Below are 17,786 nucleotides of genomic sequence, written 5' to 3' on the forward strand. Positions count from 1 at the left end.
GAGTGTGGAGGGGTCTCTCATTACCACCGATCATACCCTTAGTTTCTGCTACTACGTTTTCTACGTACAAATTTAGTGAAATAGGGAACAGGCTTCAACTCTATTGCAGTCCCTTCTCCACTCCAGCTTCTCTTCCACGCATTTCGAATCTTGTAAGAGCAGTCTGGTTCCCGTACAAGTTGTAGGTAACATTTGGCTCAGTGCATTTTACCTCAGATAACTTCAGCATTTCAGGATACGTTCCAGGATACGTGGAAAGATGCTATGCACGTACATTTGTGTTTGTTCTATTGTAGAAGGCTGAGTTAAATGAAAAACTTAAATATCTTTTTAAATATTATTTATTGTGCAGAAGTGGTACAAAGCTGTATCACTTTTCAACATAATATCCCCCACGCTCAATGCAAATCTTCCAGCACTTATAAAGTGCATAAATTCCTTTAGAAATAAATTCTTCTGGTAGTCCGCGCAACCACTCACGCACCGCGTGGAGTACCTCTTCATCTGAACGGAACTTCTTTCCTCCCATTGCGTCTTTCAGTGGTCCAAGCATATGGAAATCGCTTGGGGCAAGGTCTGGTGAGTATGGTGGTTGAGGAAGACACTCAAAATGCAGGTCTGTCATTGTTGCAACTGTAGTACGGGCAGTGTGGGGCCTTGTATTGTCATGTTGCAAAAGGACACCTGCTGACAGCAATCCACGTCGCTTTGATTTGATGCAGGCCGCAGATGATTTTTTTAGGAGATCTGTGTATGATGCATTGATGACAATGGTCCCTCTAGGCTTGTAATGCTCCAAAATGACCTTTTTTTCGTCCCAAAAGAGAGTCAGCATAACCTTACCTGCTGATGATTCTGTTCGAAACTTCTTTGGTTTTGGTGATGAGGAATGGCGCCATTCCTTGCTTGCTCTCTTCGTTTCCGGTTGGTGGAAGTGAACCCATGTTTCGTCCGCAATAACGATTCTTGCAAGGAAGCCATCACCTTCTCGTTCAAAGCACCGAAGAAGTTCTTCAGAAGCATCAACACGTCGTTCTCTCATTTCAGGAGTCAGCTGCCGTGGCAAACATCTTGCAGGCACTTTGTGAAACTGGAGCACATCATGCACAGTGTGGTGTGCTGCCACATGACTAATGTGTAAACATGCTGCAATGTCATTCAGTGTCACTCGGCGGTTTTCCTTCACTATGGCTTCAACTGCTGCAATGTTCTGTGGAGTCACAACTCGTTGTGCCTGACCTGGACGAGGAGCATCTTCCACTGAAGTCACACCATTTGCGAACTTCCTACTCCATTCGTAGACCAGCTGCTGTGACAGACGTGCATCACCGTACTGAACCTTCATTCGTCGATGAATTTCAATGGGTTTCACACCTCCACTACGCAAAAGCCGAATAACAGAACGCTGTTCTTCCCTGGTGCAAGTCCCAAGTGGGGCGGCCATCTTTATACTGATACTGCTACGGTATGTGTGCATCTGCACTATGCTGCCACCTACAGGCCATTCTGCACGCTGTTTGTAGCATGCTTACCAACTTATTACAAATTTAAGGGTTTCATTTGACTCAACATCGTATCTCTCAGTTAATCGTATAGTTAGAATTATAGCGAGTGTCACTGAATTTCTAGGAGTCTCAAACTGTGTCAGTCATTTCATTCTTCTCTAAATAATTCATGTTAGTGTTCTGTACACAGATCAACAATGCGAACTTTAGACTCTACATTACTCAAGGCGGTATAAAACAGCTTGACTGTGTAAAACAGTAAATTCGCTGACGCACTTGCTAGAAGATCATCTCATGAACTGTCTCTGTCATCACGCATATATCCCCGAACGAAATACCAAGCCGTGCTGCATCGTGAAAGAGAGAACTGTTATTGCTTATTAATGTCCCCAGGTGTAGGCTGATCAAGTGGAAATTTGCCTCTATCGCGTAATCTGCAGCTTTTCAAAAGCCACTCTTCTGAGATCGCTATCTTACAGCATCGCTTTACGTCAGCAGAGCATATGAGTTGAGAAATTGATTACGAAACCCGAGTTCATCGACATGAACTCTGCGTTCTCATTAAGAGATAACGGAATCTGAATGTCACACTGCTGCTGTTACTGTACGCCACACTGAAAACAAAAAGTTAAACTTTTCTCAGGCTAAAGTGGTACAGGGACATCCAAAAGGTGTGTCGAAGGATCAGTGCCGCTCTCAGTACATATGAATAACCAAGCGCATATCGTCGGAACCACAATGGAGCTGTCCCTGGATGATGCTGTAGTACGCACATCAATATAATTTTTGCACCACCGCTTTCTTTCGAAATTCATGATACAGAAACAAAAATCGGCTATGAGGCACGCGTATAACGGGTGTCTGTTTTCAGTTGAGATAGATAAATATCTCGAAAACGACAAATCGTACGAAAAAAATGTTCAAGGTGAAAAATTAATATTAATAAAGGGAACCTCTTTTTGTGCTAGAGCTGACCACGTCCTACTAACCACCCCTCCTGTCCGAGCGGGGACAACTTTGTGTATTCAAAAGGGAACCCTCCCCCCACCCCCACCCTATTTCCCTGCATATTCGGAATCTACGCCAAAAAATACGTACAGTTTACTCAAATCATTTCTTCCAATTCCTAATAGTTCGACAAATAACGAGTGTATCTATTATTGCAATTAAGAACTGCTGCATTTTACATTTCATTTACGATGTAAATGTAAACCTTTCTGTTCTGACGGTTGATATTTACAGTGTGACGACTACTGAACTATATGAATCGTCGTAGTTACTGAACAGTTTGCGTCAGAACGTTCAAACTGCACAGTTGGCCGCGGGGCATGATGGGAATTAGTATGCGCATGCATGGTTTAGTTTAGCGACGAAGCCCACTTTCATTTGGATGGATTGGTCAATGAGCCAAATTGGTGCATTTGGGGTGGGGGGGGCTGAGAATCCGCATTTCGCGATCGAGAAGTGTCTCCAGCCGCGATGTGTGACTGTGTGGTGTGCAGTGTCCAGTCAAGGAGTGATCGGTGCAATGTTCCTTAATGGCACGGTGATGACCGAATGGTACGTGAATGTTTTGGAATATGATTTTATCCCTGTTATCCAAAGTGACGCTGTTTGTGACAAGCTGTGGTTAATGCAAGATGGAGCTCGACCCCATCGAAGCAGGAGAGTGTTTGACGTCCTGGAGCAGTACTTTGGGGACCGCATTCTGGCTCTGGGGTATCCAGACGCCACTGGCATGGACCTCCATTGGCCCCCATATTCTCCGGATCTGAACACATGCGACTTATTTTTGTGGGGCTGTATTAAAGACAAAGTGTACAGCAATAAGCCCAAAACCATTGCTGAGCCGAAAACAGCCATTCACGAGGTCATCGACAGCATTAATGTTCCCACACTTCAGCGGGTCAAACAGAATTTCGCTATTCGTCTGCTCCACATCTTCGCTAATGATGGCAGGCATATCGAACGCGTCACAACCATAAAGTGTGTGCACGACGTAGTTTGTAACTAATTTACCTTTTTTTTCATGTAGTTCCATAATTGTGCCTCTCTAAGTTCGAAGTTAATTTTTGTGCTGCAGATGAAATTGTGCAGTACAATAATGTGGCTAGACATTGACATTTATGGAAAATAAGCTACGTGTTTGGTAACTTAGTTTCCTTTCCCGTACGGGTTGGAATGTGGTGAGTCACAAAACCATGGGTACGCTTGATTTCGTGGTGACTGATGTCGGTGTGTATACATCCAACCACAATATCTGTCGCGCTGGCCTGTAGACGGCTACCGGCGGAATACAAACCAAAACCACTGTAATGAGGCAAAATGTCCATGAAGCGAAAGTGACAGGAGCACCAGCCGTGGACACCCAACGAAATCAAGCACCCCAACGGTGAGCGGCGAAGGGGACTCATGGATATCAAGTATCCCGGATGGAACAGAAAACTCTTACAGCCAAGTCGTTCCTGGATCACGCTAAGCGAAGTTTCTAACCACGGACTGAAACGACTAACCATACTGTACTGTAGAATCAAATCTGCAACACTAAAGTAAATTTCGGAACATAAATACCAACCGTTAGAACACAAAGATTTACATTTACATGGTATATGAAATGTAGAATCAAATGGGTCCGTTTTTAATTGAAGAAACAAGCACACTTGATATTCGTAGCGCCATGTACCACGAATGGAAAAACGTGGTTTACGTAAACTGTATGTATGTTTTTTGTCGCAGAACCCCAATATGGAATAAAAATGCTGGGTTTGCATTTAAAAATACGAAGTTCACGCCACCGACGCTAGAGGTGCCGTTAGGAGGCGGCCAGTTGTAGCAGAGACAGGTGTCTCCTTCCTGATATTAACTGCTCACCTAGAACACCTTTTTCGTGTGTTGTGTCGTTTTCGACATATCTACTTGTCTCGAGTTAAAACAAGCACTCTGTATTGCATTGTGCCTATATTAAAAGCATTTGTGTAATGGTAAAATCGTTTGTTCCCCGTGGAGGGTCTTTCACAGCCCTTCTGATCAATATCAGTATGTGGTGGAACACCCCCTTGCTCGGATGTACGCTTGAACACGTCATGGCATTTCATCACCGACATAATCAAGGTAGCCCTTGTTCAAACTGTTCCACTCTTCAATGACCAGTATGTGGTTTTAGTGGGGACCTCTGCCACCGAATGCAGAAGGAAGAGGTAGAAAGCACCATATTAAGACTCGTCTGAGCTTTCCAAGTCATTTATTGTTTCCAACTACAGTGCCACGTTCACCTCGGTCTGTGTCACTGGGTCCCACAATGCTGAGGACACCACTTTGCTGTCTGCAAAACGGCTTGGCGCGGAATGGCTGCTTCAGCAACCCATGCAGGCCTCGTACAGCAGTGGAGTGTGGCATTGTCAGGATGCCGGCAGTCGGGTCAGCGGTCTGCGTCCCTGCCAAATGAGCACCACTCGGTGTGAGCTGCAGGCGACCAGCTGTGTGGTTCTCACCAATGTGGCCGAGATCATGGCGAGAACAAGCAACTGCGATCTGGAGTCCGAATCTGCGGCCCTCGCCTCAGGATGCATCCGGCGTGTGTTGGAAGCCAGGACGACTGCCTACCATAGCAAGCCATGGAGTGGCCCACCGCTGCCTGGCTACAGACCACGCATTGGCCTCAGAGGGTCAAACCAGCGACCCGCCATAGACAGGAATGCTGGCGCCCCACCCGCCGCTCCGTGTAGCTGGTGGTGTGACACGCCCCGCCATCCAGGAGAGCTGCCACACTTGAATGAATCTCGTTAGAATCCCGCCCCTATTTATACAGGGCTGTGTGCCTCTGTTATGCCATATGTGCCACTTCGCGTCACGTACTCATAACACGCTAGGTTGGCCAGTGGGCCCCTTCTGTCTGTGATTTGCGACATGCAAAACTGCTACGTATACTCTTTCAGCAATTTGACGGCCCTGTGGCCTCTATTCTACTTCGCAACTGTTGGTATGCGTAACTCACTGCAACCCGGCCCACACCTGGCTGTAACTTGTGCTCTGAATATTGCACAAAACTAACTTTCCCTATCCTAAACGGTGGTGCCGCTACATGGTCGTTGATGACATCCAAAACCACCTAGTCTCTATTGATCACACACATGTTCGATGGGGTACATGTCCTGAGAACAGGCAGACAACTCAATTCTGAAGATCGCACGACGCTAAAGGAACATGTTCACGAGAAGAGCAGTATGAGCTCGCGAGTTATCATCAGTCAAGATGAAACCGTCATTAAAATACAGGCGATATGGTCCCACAGCTTGCAGAAGCCCCTCCTTCTATTGTAGAGCAATGCGATTGTCCCAACAGCGTCCAGAGACATATGGTGGTCCCATGTAATGCCACTCCAGAACACCACTCAACTACCAACTAATTCCATATTTAGGACACACCATTGGTGGCATTCGATATTAACGAACTGTCTGCAAAAAATGCTGTCAGCGACTGTCAGGGAGAAACAGATCCGAATTTCGTCTATAAACAACACGTGACACCAGTGCTGTCCATTCTGCACTCTTTATTGCCCACCTGTAACCGGTACCATGGTACTACGGTGCACGACGTGGTGCTCGCTGTGGTCGTCAGGAATGGAGTTTCGCATCACGCAGTCGGCTCCTAACAGTTTGATGCGATACGTGACGTCCTGTAGCCTCTTCGAACACAGAATTCAGGTCTCTGACCAGTCTTCCTTTGATCCAAAAGTTGTAAATATCGATCATCCTGTGCACCTGTCAACTGTGGAGGGCACGTGCGATGTAACTTTCCAACATTACCTCTCAACTAGAATCAATTCCATGTCGCATCACTCTGACTCCAGTACACACGTCGAGTGACTTCCCTGGTTGACAATTCTTCTGCGCATAAGCTGATGACACGAACCCAGTCGGTGGACGCGATTTTCCTTCGTGGCATGACGGATGTTCACTCTACTGTTCCACAGACGTCCCTAACGCGTCCCTGCTGTTTCTTTACCTACAACAGAAATTGCTGCAGTCCATTCGAATGCGGCGTTTAGCTGTAGTTGCTCCTTTGTGTATCCACTTCACAATCTCGTCACCAACAGTCGGCTTGGGCAGATCTAGAAGGGTTGAAATGTCCCTGGCGGATATGCTACTCAGGTGACATCCGATGACTGGTCCACATTCGAAGAAAGTGAACTCTAGTCACCGACCCATTCTGGTGCTACTGTCTCACTAATGACAACACACGCTGACGCTGTATGACGAGCCGGTCCTTGGCTCTAGATGGTGCAGTTTGGACAGAATTGCCATTCCTTCTGTTCCTGTAGGGGAGACATTACCTACCTTCTTGATTCGTCCTTGCTGGTGAAAACCTGGTGGCGAAGTAAACACACTCTGCTGGGGGATTAATAAAACCTAATCCGTCAGCATGTCAGGCCAACGCGTGGTTGGCCTGTGATGTGGTTGTTGGCCCGATCCTCGTATGAGCCAGTTGTGGGAGTGGCCCGCCTTCTCGTAGAACCTCCTGGTGGTGGTGCCGATCCTATCTCGGAGCGGCAGGATCCCGGTGACCTCGTGGAGATGGCGCGTCCAATAGCGCCTCGGAAAATGCGTGGCCGTCTTCATGGTGCAATTCTGTATCCGCTGCAGAGTCAGAATGTGAACATCTGCAGCTTTCCCCCAGACCACGGCAGCATACTCCAACAGTGGGCGAACCAATGTTAGGTATAGCGTGATGCCGTGTGTTGCGGTGGCAACGACGACTGCGGATTTAGCAGCGGACACAGAGCGCGAAGGCGTTCTATTGCTCTCCCTCTGACGTCACGAATGTGATGCTTCCAGGTGAGCCTGCGGTGTAGGGTCACCCCCAGGTATTTCGCCGTCCCGCTCGACGGGATAGCTTTCCCCCCCCCCCCCCCCCACAGGATTTCGACTGGCGGCAGGAGTCTTCGTGTGAAGACGCCTGGCTCTTCGTGGCGTTGAATATCAGCCGCCACTTTGTTGCCCGTGAGCCCAAGGCGTCGTTCCCTCGTTGGAGGCGGCTTCTCAGCACTTGGGCGTTCATGCTGCGAGTGAACAGTGTGCAGAATTATTTAATTTAGGGGCGACTAGACACTTCAACAATAAGAACAAACAACAGGATTAGCGTTGTCACAACTTAGCAAGTAGTGTCTAGTTCCCTAATCAATGCCCGTTCTCAATTGGCCATAGTTGATTGGCTAATGGAGAAGGGTGCCTTCAATAACTGCTTACAAAACATTACTAATTTACTTAATTTATTAGTAATAGTTCACCAACAACAAAAAGTCTTAAAACACTTAATAAAAGACTGATTAAATAACTGTTGCCGGCCGACGTGGCCGAGCGGTTCTAGGCGCTTCACTCTGGAACCACGCTACCGCTATGGTCTCAGGTTCGAATCCTGCCTCGGGCATGGATGTGTGTATGATGTCCTTAGGTTAGTTAGGTTTAAGTAGTTCTAAGTTCTTAGGGACTGATGACCTCAGCTGCTGTCCCATAGTGCTCAGAGCCATTTGAATCATTTTTTGGAATAACTGTTCCATAATAAATTCTCAACCAATAACAGTGACAAACAACATGACTTCCAAATAAAAACTTACAGAATCGTAATGGTAGAAAGGTACCTTCCAAACTTCGAAATTAACTTTCATTTAACACACAGATATAAAAACCTATACAATACTCACGTTAGTAGATATGGTAGATTCCAGTATTTATAACCTGCTGAACTACAGCGCACTACTGAATTTAAAATCTATCCAGTGAGTAATCTTGATAACAAAATTATGTTCAGAAATAAGAAATATAATAACTTTATAACAATGCCCATCCGGCATTGGCCACACTTTTACACACTCGTCAATTCCTTTGAAAAGTGACAGTTACTGGTCAATCTCCACATACTGAAGTAAACTAACACCGCAGAAGCCACTGAAGTTTAATACACGTACCGTATTCCAGTGCTTTCTTCTCCAATATCATCACACCCTCATTGTGGGCGAACATGCTACAGCACAGAGTGTTCAGGTTGGGCCCACGCTCTCTCGTTTATCTGCCGTGGCAAAACACCCACAAACGACTTCGGCCACAGCTCGCCGTAAATTGCTTCCATACAGCTGCAGAGCCCACGGCTTATCGTTCTACAGCAGGGTTGGATTCCCAAGCGTCTCGGCCTCACCATCAGTCCACATCCACAGAGTGCCAAAATTATTAAATGCACAATTCGGACCATCCGGATCCCCAACACGCTGCCGTTCTTTGCTCCTCGCTCCGCACTGCCTCATCCTCCTCTCCTCGTCGCCAGAGGGGCACTCGCCGCCAGCTCGGCGCCCCCAGTACCTCTGGCGAGGCCAATATCGACCTTAACACTCGCGGCCGGAACACAATTGTGCCGAAAATCGGCGCAACAAGGCTGTATCATGTTACTTATAATCCGTCTTGATTGCAATTTTTTTTTATTCATATGACCGGTTTCGGTTCATCCATAACCATCTTCAGATCTGATATTTCAGCGACAGGAGTAACTTGTCCAAATCCAGTAACTTTCACATGCTGCTGGATTTGGACGGGTTACTCCTGTAACTGAAATATCAGATCTGAAGATGGTTCTGGATGAACCGAAACCGGTCATATGAATAAAAAAAAATTTGCTATCAAGACGGATTATAAGTAACATTATGCAATCACTGATTGCTGCTATCCCATCAGACATTATGTCAGTTTTTGCAAAGGGCTGTATCATCCGCGTACAGCGCCAGATCAACTCCTGCCACTTTCGGAGCGTTGGCACTGTACAGGGAGTACAGCAGGGGGCCGAGTACGGACCCCTGCGGCACACCTGCACTTACGCACCGATCTGTGGACGTGCCGCCGTCAGCCCTCACGTGGAAGCCTCGTTACACGATACACCCTGCCTTCTTTTATACTGTGGCGACAGCGTCTCGTGACATCTGGTGGCCAATTCCGTATTAGATAGGCGTTTCCGTACACTTTTGATCAGATACTGTGTTATCCTGTAGGACATAAAATCAAAGTATGTCACCTGGCAGACTTCTGTTGCACAGAAAATCCTGGGACTTCTTGCCGCGTCAGTTCAGGATAAAACCTCGTGATTTTATAATGAATTGACGCAACAAAAAGTCGAAGATTATTTTATACAAGTTGAAACGTCCCCTTAGAAAAATTATGAATGACTTTGCTAGTAAACTTCTACGTTATCTGATACAAAGACAGCTGAGTAAAACTGAACATACTCAGTTCTCTCGTTACTTATTGTGATCATCACTAAACTGACACACAATATTTTTAGCGCAACGCAATCTAACTTACAGTAATCCCTACAAAAGAATGGCCCTGACTAACAATATCCTACAGCTTTCATGAATCACTTACCTCACAAAAATCTTCGTTACTCAAACTACTGCAATACAGCGAGCGCGAATACTGACAGCTAAATAAAAGATTCTGACTACTGCAGGCACTAGCTACGGATGGGCATAGTTAGCAAATGAAAGACTTTGATAGAGAACAAACAATGTATTTACCTTAATAGTGTTCAAAAGTCATCATATATAATTTTGTGACATCCAATTAAACAAATTTCCTTTTTCTGACGGACACGTCCAGATCGCCCGCTCAAAACTCTGGCATCTCTCTCCCCACATCCACCACTGCTGGCGGCTCACCTCCAACTGCCCAATGCTACGCGCTGTTCACATCCAACTGCCCAACACTACAATAGAGAATATTCCAACAATGAGTCCAACCAGCCACAGACTGCACACAGCACAGCCAGCGATTTTCATACACAGCGCTACGTGGCGCTACCAACATAAAAACCTAAACAGTCTACTTACAAATTGCGCCATCGCGGATGACTTCGTTCTTACATGACTGACTACTGTCTCTCTTAATCTGACAGTTAATCTTGGGGCAAATGTATATGAATCCAAACTTTAAGTAGATGTGTTATATTGTTTTCCAATTTAAGGTTTCATCGATGTGCATACCGAAGAACTCGGAATTTTTTTAACCACGTGTATTATTTTTGTTGTTGAACTACACTAATAATACACTCCTGGAAATGGAAAAAAGAACACATTGACACCGGTGTGTCAGACCCACCATACTTGCTCCGGACACTGCGAGAGGCCTGTACAAGCAATGATCACACGCACGGCACAGCGGACACACCAGGAACCGCGGTGTTGGCCGTCGAATGGCGCTAGCTGCGCAGCATTTGTGCACCGCCGCCGTCAGTGTCAGCCAGTTTGCCGTGGCATACGGAGCTCCATCGCAGTCTTTAACACTGGTAGCATGCCGCGACAGCGTGGACGTGAACCGTATGTGCAGTTGACGGACTTTGAGCGAGGGCGTATAGTGGGCATGCGGGAGGCCGGGTGGACGTACCGCCGAATTGCTCAACACGTGGGGCGTGAGGTCTCCACAGTACATCGATGTTGTCGCCAGTGGTCGGCGGAAGGTGCACGTGCCCGTCGACCTGGGACCGGACCGCAGCGACGCACGGATGCACGCCAAAACCGTAGGATCCTACGCAGTGCCGCAGGGGACCGCACCGCCACTTCCCAGCAAATTAGGGACACTGTTGCTCCTGGGGTATCGGCGAGGACCATTCGCAACCGTCTCCATGAAGCTGGGCTACGGTCCCACACACCGTTAGGCCGTCTTCCGCTCACGCCCCAACATCGTGCAGCCCGCCTCCAGTGGTGTCGCGACAGGCGTGAATGGAGGGACGAATGGAGACGTGTCGTCTTCAGCGATGAGAGTCGCTTCTGCCTTGGTGCCAATGATGGTCGTATGCGTGTTTGGCGCCGTGCAGGTGAGCGCCACAATCAGGACTGCATACGACCGAGGCACACAGGGCCAACACCCGGCATCATGGTGTGGGGAGCGATCTCCTACACTGGCCGTACACCACTGGTGATCGTCGAGGGGACACTGAATAGTGCACGGTACATCCAAACCGTCATCGAACCCATCGTTCTACCATTCCTAGACCGGCAAGGGAACTTGCTGTTCCAACAGGACAATGCACGTCCGCATGTATCCCGTGCCACCCAACGTGCTCTAGAAGGTGTAAGTCAACTACCCTGGCCAGCAAGATCTCGGGATCTGTCCCCCATTGAGCATGTTTGGGACTGGATGAAGCATCGTCTCACGCGGTCTGCACGTCCAGCACGAACGCTGGTCCAACTGAGGCGCCAGGTGGAAATGGCATGGCAAGCCGTTCCACAGGACTACATCCAGCATCTCTACGATCGTCTCCATGGGAGAATAGCAGCCTGCATTGCTGCGAAAGGTGGATATACACTGTACTAGTGCCGACATTGTGCATGCTCTGTTGCCTGTGTCTATGTGCCTGTGGTTCTGTCAGTGTGATCATGTGATGTATCTGACCCCAGGAATGTGTCAATAAAGTTTCCCCTTCCTGGGACAATGAATTCACGGTGTTCTTATTTCAATTTCCAGGAGTGTAGTTGGGGTAGTCTTCAGAGTCCGAAACTGGATGGTTCGTGTATTTTTTTTTAAGTTCAAAGCTACTCTATTCCTGCAAAATCCTTTAATAACGTTAACGAAAAGGTCATTTACTGTTTTCCCTGTGGACGCTTGAATGGTCCATGTGATGCTTGCATCATGTAAAAAAAGAACTGACTTTGCCGTAGGATAAGCTATCTACGTGCTCTTCGTCGACACCTTAGAGAACGGAAGTCTGGTTCATTCTTCAGCTTCTCAGCCTGGCCAATCGACCCAAAATTTCATTGCCGTAGCGACCGCCCGCTGTTCTGAAGAACTTACGCATGCCGCATTATCAGCAGAAGTGGTCGCCAGTTCGTGCTATCGGGCAAATATTATCGTGCTTATTCAGATAGTGCTAGTAACGATGTCTTTCAAAAAGAGAAGGTAAAAAAATAAGACAATTTGCTGTCGAGAGTGAAGAACAAGTGGACAGAGCCACTCGACTGGGGCTGTGCGTTCGTGAAAACTCTGCAAATATGTTTTCATCGATTGTGAACTAATGTTAGGCATGAAAGCGGATTTTCAGTATTAAAAAGGTCACACTCTCTGTTTGTACTGCAAAAACACACTAAGACAAAAAATATAAAATAAAAAAAAGACTCGCAAGAAGGAAGTGTGCTGAATGGACGGAGATCAGTAGATGCGATGACCACGTAAAGATAAACAATGATTACAGTTTCAGAAAAAAATTGGATGATTTATTCAGGAGAAAGAGCTTAACAAACTAAGCACGTCAATAACCCTCTAGTTCACGAGTTGTTGGCAGTTGGTAGTTGGAGTGCTGACACATTATCTGCGTATCCAGTAATGCTGGCAACTGATGGGTTATGCATGGGGATCATATCAACCTGGATCGCATCAAAAACAGCCTGAAGATGACGCACTGAAGCGTTGAAACTGATAGCGACAAAATAAAATAAAATGGCTGTGAGCACTATGGGACTCAACTGCCCCTAGAACTTAGAGCTAATTAAACCTAACTAACCTAAGGACATCACACACATCCATGCCCGAGGCAGGATTCGAACCTGCGACCGTAGCAGCAGCGCGGCTCCGGACTGGAGCGCCTAGAACTGCACGACCACCGCGGCCGGCAAAATAAAATAAAATCATAAGGACGGCTGCAGGTGTTTTTATTTATTTGTCACGATAGTAAACGGCCGTCGTCCCAGAGACCTCCTGCTAAAAGGATGGACATACAAAAGCTAAATCAGGATGGCCGGACGCGGGTTTGATCCGTCGTCCTCCCGATCGCGAGACCAGTGTGCTGACCACTGCGCCACCGCGCTCGGTACCCCATTTTGAAGGCTACTTTTACGACGCCGCCGATCGGAACTTCATGAAACTATAGGAATATTCCACAATGTCCCACAACAAATTCCGCAATTTTTCCAACAGAAATTGGCCGAGTAAAAACATACACTACTGGCCATTGAAATTGCTACAGCACGAAGATTATGTGCTACAGACGCGAAGTTTAACCGACAGGAAGAAGATGCTGTGATATGCCAATGATTAGCTTTTCAGAGCATTCACACAAGGTTGGCGCCGGTGGCGACACCTGCAACGTGCTTACATGAGGAAAGTTTCCAACCGATTTCTCACACACAAACAGCAGTAGACCGGCGTTGCCTCGTGAAACGTTGTTGTGATGCCTCGTGTAAGAAGGACAAATGCGTCCCATCACGTTTCCGACTTTGATAAAGGTCGGATTGTAGCCTATCGCGATTGCGGTTTATCATATCTCGACATTCGTGCTCGCGTTGGTCGAGATCCAATGACTGTCGGCAGAATATGGAAACGGTGGGTTCAGGAGGGCAATACGGAACGCTGTGCTAAATCCCAATGGCCTCGTATCACTACTAGTCGAGATGACAGGCGTTATCCGCATGGCTGTAACCGATCGTGCAGCCACGTCGCTATCCCTGAGTCAACAGATGGGGACGTTTGCAAGACAACAACCATCTCCACGAACAGTTCGACGACGTTTGCAGCAGCATGGACTACCAGCTCGGAGACCATGCCTGCGGTTACCCTTGACGCTGCATCACAGACAGGAGCGCCTGCAATGGTGTACTCAACGAATGGCAAAACATCATTTTTTTGGATGAATCGAGGTTCTGTCTACAGCATCATGATGGTCAAATCCGTGTTTGGCGACATCGCGGCGAACACACTTTGGAAGCGTGTATTCGTCATCGCCATACTGGCGTATCACCCGGCGTGATGGTATGGGGTGCCATTGGTTACACGTCTCGGTCACCTATTGTTCGCATTGACGGCACATTTCGGATGTGTTACGACCCGTGGCTCTACCCTTCATTCGATCCCTGCGAATCCCTACATTTCAGCAGGATAATGCACGACCGCATGTAGCTGGTCCTGTACGGGCCTTTCTGGATACAGGAAATGTACGGCTGCTGCGCTGGCCAGCACATTCTCCAGATCTCTCACCAATTGAAAACGTCTGATCAATGGTGCCCGCACAACTCGATCGTCACAATACGCCAGTCACTACTCCTGATGAACTGTGGTATCGTGTTGAAGCTGCATGGTCAGCTGTATCTGTACAGGCCATCCAAGCTCTGTTTGAGTCAATGCCCAGGCGTATCAAGGCCGTCATTATGGCCAGAGGTAGTTGTTCTGGGTACTGATTTCTCAGAATCTATGCACCCAAATAGCGTGAAAACGTAATGACATGTTAGTTCTAGTATAATATATTTGTCCAATGAATACCCGTTTATCATCTACATTTCTTCTTGGTGTAGCAATTTTAATGGCCAGTAGTGTATCTTGCATTAGCTACTGAATATCACTCGTACAACAGAAGAGAGTTACCGTATCACTTGGAGGTGTCAGAACTGTGCATAACGAGAGGGAACATCGCGTGGTGCAGTGGTACCCAAAGAGGTGACGCAGTGGCTAGCACACTGGACTCCAATCTGGGAGGACGACGGGCCGAATCCCCGTCTGGCGCTCGAGCGTTTTCTGCAATTTTCCTAAATCGCTCCTGATAAATGTTCGGGTCGGTATCTTTGGAATGGCACGGCCGATTCCCTTCCCCAGCTTTGAAGCAACCCGAGCTTCTTCTCCGTCTGTAATGACCTCCATGTCTACGGGACGTTAAACCGTCTAACATTCTACATGGTGTCTGTCTGTTCTAAGTCGTGTCTCCCTACCACTTTCGCGCAACGACGCTCTGAGCGTGTTTTTTAGGGAATTGATTAGTTTGAACCTGGGACCTGTTGCTGGTAAGAAGACGCCAGACCACACATGACATGTAGAGTTCAGAAGAGTTCAGTGAGACTAGCGATGATATAATCAAATACTTACTGGTTTCAGCGTCAGCTCCACAGCACTCTCTGTAAAAGAATCTTAATACTAATTAAATTTAGTGGAAGGAGTTCAAGGATTTCCTATTTTTAGTTATCTACTCACAAAACATTGTTTATAAATTGCGCTATTGATGAAAGGAAATATTTTTATACAGGATGATAAAAACCAAGTACGTTCAACAAAAATGTGAACGAATATTCCCTGAATGGGTTTCCAAGTTCTACAATGAATCGAAGGATGACCTATGCCATATCACATCTATAATCTAGATTTAAGTTAAGTTTCATAAAAGAGAAAACTATCAAAATGGTCTACAGTGACCCTCAATTATCTTTAATTGCTTATTTAACTTGTCGTAAATTACAGTGGCTGATGTGGCTTCTCAATAATTATACACTCATGGAAATTGAAATAAGAACACCGTGAATTCATTGTCCCAGGAAGGGGAAACTTTATTGACACATTCCTGGGGTCAGATACATCACATGATCACACTGACAGAACCACAGGCACATAGACACAGGCAACAGAGCATGCACAATGTCGGCACTAGTACAGTGTATATCCACCTTTCGCAGCAATGCAGGCTGCTATTCTCACATGGAGACGATCGTAGAGATGCTGGATGTAGTCCTGTGCAACGGCTTGCCATGCCATTTCCACCTGGCACCTCAGTTGGACCAGCGTTCGTGCTGGACGTGCAGACCGCGTGAGACGACGCTTCATCCAGTCCCAAACATGCTCAATGGGGGACAGATCCGGAGATCTTGCTGGCCAGGGTAGTTGACTTACACCTTCTAGAGCACGTTGGGTGGCACGGGATACATGCGGACATGCATTGTCCTGTTGGAACAGCAAGTTCCCTTGCCGGTCTAGGAATGGTAGAACGATGGGATCGATGACGGTTTGGATGTACCGTGCACTATTCAGTGTCCCCTCGACGATCACCAGTGGTGTACGGCCAGTGTAGGAGATCGCTCCCCACACTATGATGCCGGGTGTTGGCCCTGTGTGCCTCGGTCGTATGCAGTCCTGATTGTGGCGCTCACCTGCACGGCGCCAAACACGCATACGACCATCATTGGCACCAAGGCAGAAGCGACTCTCATCGCTGAAGACGACACGTCTCCATTCGTCCCTCCATTCACGCCTGTCGCGACACCACTGGAGGCGGGCTGCACGATGTTGGGGCGTGAGCGGAAGACGGCCTAACGGTGTGCGGGACCGTAGCCCAGCTTCATGGAGACGGTTGCGAATGGTCCTCGCCAATACCCCAGGAGCAACAGTGTCCCTAATTTGCTGGGAAGTGGCGGTGCGGTCCCCTACGGCACTGCGTAGGATCCTACGGTCTTGGCGTGCATCCGTGCGTCGCTGCGGTCCGGTCCCAGGTCGACGGGCACGTGCACCTTCCGCCGACCACTGGCGACAACATCGATGTACTGTGGATACCTCACGCCCCACGTGTTGAGCAATTCGGCGGTACGTCCACCCGGCCTCCCGCATGCCCACTATACGCCCTCGCTCAAAGTCCGTCAACTGCACATACGGTTCACGTCCACGCTGTCGCGGCATGCTACCAGTGTTAAAGACTGCGACGGAGCTCCGTATGCCACGGCAAACTGGCTGACACTGACGGCGGCGGTGCACAAATGCTGCGCAGCTAGCGCCATTCGACGGCCAACACCGCGGTTCCTGGTGTGTCCGCTGTGCCGTGCGTGTGATCATTGCTTGTACAGGCCTCTCGCAGTGTCCGGAGCAAGTATGGTGGGTCTGACACACCGGTGTCAATGTGTTCTTTTTTCCATTTCCTGGAGTGTATAACAGAAAAATCATCGCGTTTCAGATTTTAACTTCTAATAGGAAATGTGAATACCACGAAGTTTAATTGACGATCGACACTAGTATTACGTAAAAAGGGGGTGTAACAGATGAGGGCTTCTGCAGTTCTGAGTGAAGCCTTATGCACTGTTATGCGGCATCGCGTGCGTTCATTACCTTATCGGTGTTTAGGCAGTGTCAGGGGGCGGTGGGCGGCGCAGCTCCATGCATCTCTCCATCTCATAAGCAACTCTCTCTAACTTCTCCTTAATACAATTTACCGAAGTTGGTTTAAGAAAAGCTATCTGACTGTGTTTTCAACTGACCAATGAGGGTCTCAATGTTAAACTTAAGCTCCACCTACAAAACTTCTGTCTATCCAATGAGAAACATTATACTTTTCGTGGTGGGGCAATGTTTTTAATGTTTGCTACGTAACAGAGACGCGTATAGTCTCACGCTAAAAGTTGCAGCTGGTGTGGCCCTTTTAGTGTTATCGTAAGATCTATACTGTTCTTCTGGAGGGCTCTAGCTTTTAACGTGGGCTGGGGGGGGGGGGGGGGGTTTGGCGGTCGGC

Source organism: Schistocerca cancellata, chromosome 10, assembly GCF_023864275.1.
Source record: "Schistocerca cancellata isolate TAMUIC-IGC-003103 chromosome 10, iqSchCanc2.1, whole genome shotgun sequence".
NCBI lineage: Eukaryota > Metazoa > Arthropoda > Insecta > Orthoptera > Acrididae > Schistocerca > Schistocerca cancellata.